We start from the raw sequence: 10,896 nt of genomic DNA, 5'->3' as shown, positions 1-10,896 counted from the left end.
ATGACGGCAGGCAGATTGATTTGGAGGATGGAAACCTGGTGTACCGACCCTACGTAAGTGGGAGAAGGTCAGAGAGATGATGAAATTGACAGCACTTTGATGTGTTTATTTACCACGTTACGTGTACGGTTACCATATTTGCATGGCTTTGTCGTCATTCTGGTGAAGCATAAACCCAGGATATTTTGGTAACAAGCACCATGAAAACTGTTTACTTGCCAGTAATTATGTGTAGATACCCTAAAACTAACAATATACTCTTTTAACTTCTTTCAAAAACCTAGTTTGAATAAGATAATTGAAGTTTCAAACGTAATTTCTTAATTAACTGACTTGGATTTGCTCTTCATTAGGGTCTTAATAAATTCATTTTCCAAGAAACAACGCGGGCTGTTGAGTCATAAAAGAAGTCCAATATATTTAACAAGGGCATCAGAACTAATTAAAATTTCAGTCCAAATGACCACAAGATGGCTGCCACAATAAACTTGTTAAAGTGCTGGCAATAAAATCACATATACGCTACTTGTCGTAATACTATCGAGATATAATCAATCGTCTTAGATAATTTATAAACTTTCTATTCTATTATACTGAGATACTAACTAAGAAATATAATTTGAGTACTCATTATAATCAACAACTAAATAAGTTACAGCTTTGATTAACATATTCCTTATTAAAACAATATTTACGATCATTTAAAGATGAAATATGATAGATTTGACATTTTTTTAATACCTCTGTTAAATAAAGACAACGTTGTTACATAAATTGATGAATAAGTTAGTTAGACAAGCATTGAGATATTTCCAATCAATGGATACCCTTCGTCAAAGTAACAGCTGTCGTGATTAGTTTTCAAGTATTTGCCAATTCACAATGGAATGATTATTTGTGTAATTAATTACTACACTTTAAAAATGTACATTTTTTGTACAAGTAATTAAATGTAGTTAGGTGGAATTGATTTGTTGATATGAAATTTTGTATGGAATACTTAAGTTACCAATAAATATCTCTTTAATTTAGTCAAGGAATTACAAAATTAATTGACAAAATTTCGTAAAAAATGTATTTCGATTTCTTTATAATTAATTTATGAAATATCGAAAAAAATCACATTTTGCGATCATAATAAATGTGCGTTGCTTATAACGGAAATCTGTCTGTCGGTCTATCTGTACACAAATCCGAGTTTGTTCCGGGTAATTACCAAAACGGCTGGACCAATTTTGACAGTACTTGGACTGGAAGGTATATACATACATGTACACATATACTCCAAATATACTATTTTTTTTTAATTCAACGATGACGAAGTCGCAGGCAAGCACATGTCTACAATATTGATAAGAATTTAATAATTTCCATGGCAACAAAATGTAAAATGTCCATGTCAAAAGTCTATCAATAATTTCGATCATATTATATAATTTATTCATTACGAATTTTTGAGCTACAGCCCAATTACATTATGACTGTTTAAAATCTCATTTTGGACATGTTATTAATGATAGAACATTAATCATGGACAACACGAAGCGATCCTAATTAAAGTATGAAGGCAATTAAACGATATTAAATGAAGTTTTTATACAAAACATTGTTTCTTATGTTTTGGGCATGAAGCATTCTGAACTCTGGTTCAATCGGGGCCGGCCCCTGCTGTTTCAATTATATCACTGACAATACTTTAAATACCGTGGTAGTGTACCAAAACGCATCTTACTTTGGTAACATACCAAAATGTACTTGATACTTTTCTTTAAAAATGTTTACTTATTGAATACAATATTTTGTTAAAATTTTTGGCATATTCAATTCAATTAAACAAAAAAGCACCAAAAACAAAAGGACAATTTTTAAAACTAAGGGCATAAAATAGTGAACATTTTAAACAACAGTTAAGTATAATTCGATGTTATAAACAGTATTAATTAAATATGAAGACATCAATTATTTCGGAAATTAATCTTGACATTTCGGAAAGAGTCCAAAGAAATGAAGTAGAAAATAGTGAACTAAATGCTTTTAAAATTACCTTGTCTTAATTAAACCATTCCATGATCAAGATGTATTATTCCATCTGCAATCTTGTTATGGCCTCACGATTCAACGCATGTGCCGACAGAGTGCCGATACTATCTAATCCAGATTCTCCCCACCACTTAATTGATTATTTCATAAAGAATAATATGACTCGTCATACTTTGACGGTTCGTGGTACGATACAGAAAAAATGTGCCAAACAATCTCCTATGAGTTACCAGTCACGATATTAAAACAGTGATGAGTAAAGCCAGTCTTTTGTCTTTCAAACAATTTTGTGCTTTAACTACATGAAAATAAATTATAATACACTTTGATATACCCTTAGATTTCTACAGTTTTGGGTGGTAAAATGTTTTGTCCGACTATAAATTAACGTTGTCAATATTAACTAAAAATAAAAGATCAACATCAAGAATGCTTTGTTGATAGGCCAAAGGGAATTATCAACAAAGTTATTTTTGCATATACTTCAAATAATATAAATGTTAATAATGTCTAGGTCCATTCAATTGTTTATATTCATAAAGAAATGCAGCGGAAACGTTAATCTCACAAAGACATCATTAAACCGTACCGTGACCCGTCCAAACTCGATTCTCATGATTATTTTATCAATTTCAACGAACGAGGTTGTGTTTAAATACAATTTGTGACCGAACAAAGCATAGATTTCACCAGAATGACCGATTGTCCTAGATTAACGAACCATATCATTACGCCTAATGAATCGCGCTCAACCATCTTATCTAACCATCAACGTCAGTCTAAAATCTATTACGATACTGTAAGCAGCACACAAGTGTGATTTAAATAAATATTCTTCTAGTATATACTACTCGTGGTATCTTACCCCACTCAAAAGAATCTATTTGTTGATAAAAAAAAAAACATTCCAAAGACATGCAAAAGTTCACTAATTGTAGGAATGATTCACTAATAACGTGTTTGTAATCGTTTTAATAGTAATAGTTTTAATGTTTTATCATACTGTAGATGTATTATAAGCAAGAAAATTGCTATGCATTTTAAATTAAAAATATAATTAAAAATTTAGTGACCGCAGTTAATATCTGTTTGAAATCTCAGTATAATTTGGTGTGCATATTTATTTTCTATTTACAAAATTTCTATTTATAAACGAAATTATACAAAATTCAGCTTTGAGCAATTTAAATAAATCAAGTGCTATTTCTGACTTTTAAAATGCAACAGCTGTTACCTCGCTTATACTTGTTTTAATAGTATTGTGGGAATATTCAATGTAAAGTAAAATCTAGTCTGGAAATGTCTAGACTGGAATCTAGTGTTTTGCATAATCTAGCTGTTTATATGATTTTAAATTTTTACGTTTTAAAACAATTCTACACAATAATGTTACTCCAGGTGCGGACTGCGTGATTATGTTACGTCTGTTCAACTCAGAAAAACTCTCGCAAAAACTGAAAGAATAGTACTTAGAACTACAATATTAAAAGTAAGAGCATATATAGATATAATAAAAGACAACGACAAACAATTGAATGATAAATGTTTAAAAATTAAGTGCAGAATACATTTTATATCACACTTGCTGTCGCCCGCGACCCCGTCCGCGCGGAATTAAATAAAACGTAATAAGTTGCCTATGTATTCTTCCAGACTATGTCCTACATCTGTGGCAAATTTCATCAAAAACCGTTAAGCAGTTCCGGAGATACTTTCAAACAAACATCCATCTATCCATCTAAACATTCGCATTTATAATATTAGTAAGATTTACCGTTCCTTAACACGGATCCTAAACAAAAAACGTATCCATGTTAAATTAAAACGTTTCAAAATAAAACGTAACAAAACATACATAAATAGCTCGCACCTCAACTATTAAGGCGTGCGCGTTTAAAGTTGCCAGTTGGAAATGCTTATCTGTACCACTTCATCGGGTCTGATGCGAAGTGACTTAGGACATAATAGGGTACCAGGGCGGTCCTCAATATACGCCAAGTCACTCTGCCACATTTCTTCAATCGAAACATAGACAAAAGAATAATATAGCTAAAGCATTCCAATGTTCCAACATTTGTTGTAAGAAATGTTCTAGATTGGCTATGTGTGATTTGTCGTGCAATCTTAACGCATTTATGATAAGATATAAAACATCCTTTAGTATTAGTTAATTTCTTGCAAACAATGCGTGTTATTTATTTTTTAATTTAGTATTTTCTTATTTAATATGGATCAACCATAGCCGAAATAAATTAACCTATTCATATATGCATGTTCATAAATACTGTGAAGAACTATTATCGTCTTAAGGTATTTATGTTCATACAAAATATTATACTGAAGCGACTGTTGCCAGAAATTAATACATGCGCTCGCTTTAAAGTGTCGAACACGGTTTCTAAAGAGCATGGAAATTACATGACAGTAAACTAATTGTCTACACGAAATTTGAATACGTCGTATTATAGTTTAATAGCTCACTTCTGTATACCTATTATATGATAGTAAAGTTCAACATACTCCACTATATGCATAATAACATCATACATTACAAGTATTTAAATAAAAATCCTTAGTATAGTGGACACTAACCGCACTCAGAGTGGTAATGGTGATTAAGCGCGCGCTTTAGTATAAACTAGCTTTTACCCGCGACTTCGTTCCCGAGGAATTTAAAAAAAAAGGAAACTGGGGTAAAAATTATTCTATGTCCGATTCCTGGTTCTAAGCTATCTGCCCACCAATTTTCAGTCAAATCGATTCAGCCTTTCTTGAGTTATAAATAGTGTAACTAACACGACTTTCTTTTATATATATAGATTTAGTGAGACAATTGACAATGGACTGCTTAAGTAATCTTAAATCACTATCAGTAAAGCAATGTCTATGACGTTCCTTCTAAATACTAAGAAAATATAACCTAATTATAAGAGAAGTCAAAACCTTTGTAGACATATTAAAGGAAAATTTAAATTTATTAATCACGATCAAAGCCTATAATGGATTAGAAATATAACCCTCGTTTAAACTAATTTACGAGGTTCGGGTCCGATCTCACCTATGCACCTGTTTCATTCAAAAGCAAATGTGTTTTGGTCTTGTACAAGAGACTATTAATCGACAAAAAGATTACACCTCAATAAAATTAATTTATATTTTTAATCTCTCTTATAGGTTTGTAAATAAAAGTATAAACATTTCTTAACATATTTTTGTCATATAAATAAGATATTTCATAAACAAATCTATCTGAACGTAAGTTTTTTCTTTTAGGGGAATGGAGTAAACGAGCATTGGGAATACTGAGGTGATCAACTACGCGTATAGACATCCACAATAACAGAAGAACTGCAGATGGCCCTTAAAGGGATGATAAGCTCGGTTCTTGAAGGATCCTAAGAAGTGTTGGCTTGGAAATAACTCCGACGACATAATTAAGTAATACGATATAATTTAGATTCGTTTTCAATAAAAGTGCAAGAATACCACAGTAGCCAATATTAAGCCATATCATAACAAAAACTTAGTATTACACAAACATAAAACATTCCTATAATTTACAAGACGAAACAACAAATGAAAAAAAAGAAATATTTAATTCTTTTAAAACTTTTCGGGCAAATAAAGTATCCTCCAGATGTAGAGATAACTTCGGGTGCCGGTGACAAACGTCAGCCGGTCTACCTAGTCTCTTATCGAATATACGTCAATGCTCGTGTAATTAATTACCTTTTAAACATTTTTATGTCCCTTTTAAATTATGTCAGTTTTATAATTAGATTTATCGATATCTTTGAAATTAGTAAGTCACTCAAAGGCAAGTGACCGCTTGCTTGTTTACCATCTTCTCGTATAAAGAAAAAGTTTATACGATATGTAATTGTACTAAAAATTTACAACTCGGAAAAGTTATTTGTGAATAGATGCGAATATAAACGTTACGGAAGCACATCACATATATAAAACATCGTATATTTAAATTTTATATAATATTAGTTCAATTGGTTTCACTGTCACGTACAGTGTCGTGTCGTAAAGATTCTTGAAAACAATAAATTTAACCATAACAATCTTTTAATATAAACATAATGTTTATAAAATTTAATAGAAAATAATGATCTCCACAGCATTAATTAAACAACAGCTAAACCGTTGGCATTAGAGGACTTTTCAATCAGTTAATGTTAAAATTAATCTAAAAGCAGTCAGTATGATAGAAGAGAGAAAAAATATGCGTTGGTGAAGAATAAAAAAAGAAAGAATTAACTATGATTATTCCGTAACGAGCAATAATTTCCTACTTCGTTAACGTCTTTAATCTTGTCCAAGTCAGTTTACTAATTTGACATAAAACATAATTACCTATAACTGATCCGACGGCGCCAACATTATAAGAACTATCTATCGGTTACAATCTAAAAAAATATCGAATGACAAAGAATGAACTGTTTATTACGAAATAACTATCCATCGACTCGAAAGGAGGCACCCGAAAATAAAACGATCGCTGACCGAACAACGTATAAAGTAACGGCGCAGAAAAAAATGAGATTAGAATCGGATAGTATTTATGTTGAGGAAACGACGAAGGCGCGCGTTTAAAGCTTAACGATTCCTATCAATTAAGGTTATGGGTCGAGTCGACAGGTCTGTCGAGTAGACCCCCGCTGTGCAAGGATTTCGCACCTGTCCTTTTTAGTTTAGTTTTTCACGTCAGCGGTCCTTTGAAATGTTTACAGGTGCAAATAGTAGCGGCAGACGTATGGTGACCAATATTTTAGGTATTTAAGGATTCCAGTCTTAAGCAATAATAACCGCTCAAGCCAATTTTTTACAATTATAAAATTGAAAAAAAAAATCTAATAAAGATTTTAATTAAGTAGTTAAGTAAAATCCATTTTTTTACATTTTCTACTTGTAAAATTACGATAAATTAATCTTATTTTCTTGTCCTATAATATTTGCATTATTTGGTTGTCCTTGTCTTATAAACAAAACATGCTATTTCAAATTTTCGATATGATAATTTTTAATAGATATGCCAGAACCCCACAGAGGTAAAGTGGAACAAATAGGTTTAGCGTGTTGATACATCGAGAAACAATTCATTTTGGTCCTATTTTATGATTAGACCATAAAGTAGTTCTATCTTAAAAATATTCATAGAATCCAGAAATAACTTTTACTACAGATTTTTCTTGAACTCCAAGATATTCTTAATTTAAAAATTACAGAATATTTTTTAAGTTATGAGTTTACCTATATATAGTAATTGAGTTTATATAAAATAAAAAAGTAGCCTACGTGTTCTTCCAGACTATGTTCTACATCTATGCAAAATCGAGATCCGTTGGACCGTTCATAATAATATTAATTCATATATTGCAAACTGTGTACGTTATAAAGCAAAATGTTAATAAACAGCTACAACAGTTAGATACCCCTTCGACCCCTTCGTGCAATATGATGATGATGAGGAGATACCTTCAAACAAATATCCATCCATCCAAACATTCGCATTCATAATATTAGTAAGATTAATTAAGTATTCACTATAAATAATTTACTACGAGTTAAGTCAGTCTCATCTCATTCCTTGCCTTAATTTAAGTAAGCACTTCGCCTTAATGAAGAGACACTAAATAAGAGGTACTTCAATGATACTACATTTTCGTTTAGATCAAGATAATTGTGTTTGCTCTAAGAGACCGTATTGCCCTGTCACTTAAAACATTGATAACGTTATATAATTACTTTTACCTATTTTACTTATAATGTACCACGTCGCTTTATGAATAAATTAGTTCTATATGCGATTTTGTTATAACCAAATTTACCATTTATCTAGGCAAATTACAAAGCGGTGTCATTGTAATTATTATTAATTCATTTAAATTAAGCCAGTTTTTGTAATTATTTAGTTTGCATTTTGATATAGATACTGGATAGTATAAACCTTTTTGTTCCTAGTTTTCATTGTTGCAATGCTTAAGAACGTGTTAACTTCTTAAGGCTGACTAATTCCGAAAAAGATTTTATCTTGCTTTGATAGTTTATAAACTGTTTACTATTTAATTAATTGAAATTAAATTTTGACTTAATCTTACTTACAAGCTGTTATTTATTACTTATTAATTACAAAAATAAAAAATAAACTTACCAATTAATTATTCTCGTATAATTATTGTTTTACTCCAAATATCAACAGTCACTTCCCATCGTATAGTTCAATTACGAACACACTAACACTTACTCGAAAAAGTTTCATTATATTCCGACATGTTTCGTTCGACATTTTCTCAAAATGTAATGTTTTCTGCGTTCCAATATTTAGCATTGTTATTAAAATTATCCACAAATAATTCGAGAAATCCTGTAACCCCAAGTATCCAAAAGGAATTTGTTATATTAGCTAAGAAATACCGCAGAAGACCGTTATCTTTAATACGAGTATCGATTTTTGTATTATTATCCGACAGTTTGTATTTTCATGTAAGAAATTTAAAAAGACAACATGAAATCTGGAACATTAAGACATACACTTACTATTCCACGACGATAAATTTTGTTTATTTCACATTCCACCATTTTAATTTTAACTTAAATTCAACAATAACAACTTCTAAATAACACAATCACTGTATAACCTTAAACAATTTATTAAATACTATGACGCTTTAATGACAACTTCTGTGACAGGTTAAAACTTTTAAAAATATTTAATCGAGAAATAAATAATCTTGCTTGCCAGTTACATAAGGCAAGAATTGTATTCGATTTAAAAATAACCTATATTTGTAATTTAAAATTTACAATTAAACGGCACTAAATCTTTAAGTTTTTTTGAGGCATAAATTTATTTTAGGGCATTATATTATCTTTTATTAGCCTCCGTTGTACGGCCCTTGGGTACATTTTGAAAGAAAAACATTCCTATTGCAGCTATGGGAGGAATTAAATTTCCTTAAGTGTCAAAGTTTACAACTCTACAGTGAGAATTCCAGTTTTATTTACTAAATATAATACAATATTTCATTTAATATACTATGAGAAAAATATAAATGTATCTAATCAGAGTACGTAGGGAGTATGTTAAATGTGGTAGCATGATGATTATCTAACATTGTAAAAAATACTTAAATACAAACCAACCTCTTTCGTGGTTCTGAAGAGTTCTATTAATATACTTTCTACCAAAGAGTTTGCACTGGCCACTCTCAAAGACGCCTTATAATAATAAGAAATGTAGGCAAAAAACAAAAGACAATCGAGGCGAGAGTTCAGCAGTGTCAGTCTGTTAACTAAACGGCTAAGGCGATTTTTGTGTCGTTGTTAGGTTTTGATGAAAATTAGGAAGGAATGTTTGATTTCAGGAATATTTACCGTAGTTATAGATCGTAATAGGTTGTTTTACAAAGTAAACTAGTACTTGACCAACCCGCCAGATGAATTAGATATTTATTTCATTTAATTTAGTACAAAAAACTGAGTCTAGTTTATATTCCTTGTTAGGCTTCCTTGTTTTTTGACCACATATTATAGTTAATTGTTACTTCGTGGTAAAATAAATAACTCAAAGATTGTAATATAAAATATTAAAATATAAAAATTACTTCTTTCGGACAACATTAAACTAGGTCGGTACTAAGTTTTTTAACATGTGAGCTTCAGACGATTTTTCTGCTTTGAATTTTTTGCTTTAGAAAACATGTAAGCTAATTTGAGCTGCACGCCATTGAAATGAGGCTAAAAAATTCCTGTACAGCTTTTCAATATAGAACGCGCAAAATTCTTGCAATAGAAGAAGAACCGCAGGTGTTTCATCTGATTTTTTAAAATGGAAATAGCAGGAATTAACAACTATATTCATTTATTTATATGATACAAGGTCTCTTAATGAGATGTGAAAAAGGATTACTCCTTGCTAATGTATTACACAGTATAACCAATGCCTGCGTTACCATATGTGAATTTTTCAATTAACTTAAAAAAGAAAACATTATTCATAGGGCACTTTCGGCGTTAGTCACTAAGACGAAGCATTTGTTTTAAACATAACACTGTGAACCATAATTCATCAAAAAAAAAAAACACAAATTATAATGTTTTAATATTAGATCCAGTGCAAAGCACAAGCTTATATTTACCCGTAGTGGCCGCAACCGCATCCGCACAGCCGTCGCCCACTGTTCCAAATCCGGGAGCAAATCTGACAAAACCGTGTCGCACGGTTGTTGAAATTAGTGCATAAATTCAAAACTGAATTTACTAGTAGCAATTTTAGCATTGGTAACATTAAGTTTCTTCTACAAGAATTTGTCTAATACATACTTTGAAATAATTTTAAGATGTTCAATTTCAAATTTTAAGAGGTTTTGATTAGGTATGTTACTTAGTTTTCAAATGTTATAAGTTACTTCCTTGTTAACAGTCTTATAAGTCAGCTGTCTTCTAAGAGACATATTTACTATAGGAAACGATAAGAACACAATCTTTTCAATTAATTCCAGATGTTAAACATCATACCGTGTGTATTTTGTATATTTTATATTATTCAAATTAGTTAGCCTTTGTCTGAATAAAATCTGCAACGAAAGATCATACAACAAATCTCTTTTTTTTTTCAACAAACTAGACATACGTTGTGCAGTTTAAATCAAAAGTAAATAAATGACAACATTTAAATTGGACAAATGGACAGTTACAACTAAAGTTATTATTACGTGAGCGATTGTGGACAGCGGCTATAGATAACTCTCGGTGACGTCACGGGGCGGACAGCCTGCAACGGCCACATCTCCACAACCCGTGCGGGAAATAGACACAGATTTCATGTTTATTTTGGAAAAGCGACTC

The sequence above is a fragment of the Papilio machaon genome, chromosome 11, assembly GCF_912999745.1.
Source record: "Papilio machaon chromosome 11, ilPapMach1.1, whole genome shotgun sequence".
Lineage (NCBI taxonomy): Eukaryota > Metazoa > Arthropoda > Insecta > Lepidoptera > Papilionidae > Papilio > Papilio machaon.
This window is presented reverse-complemented; position numbering follows the sequence as displayed.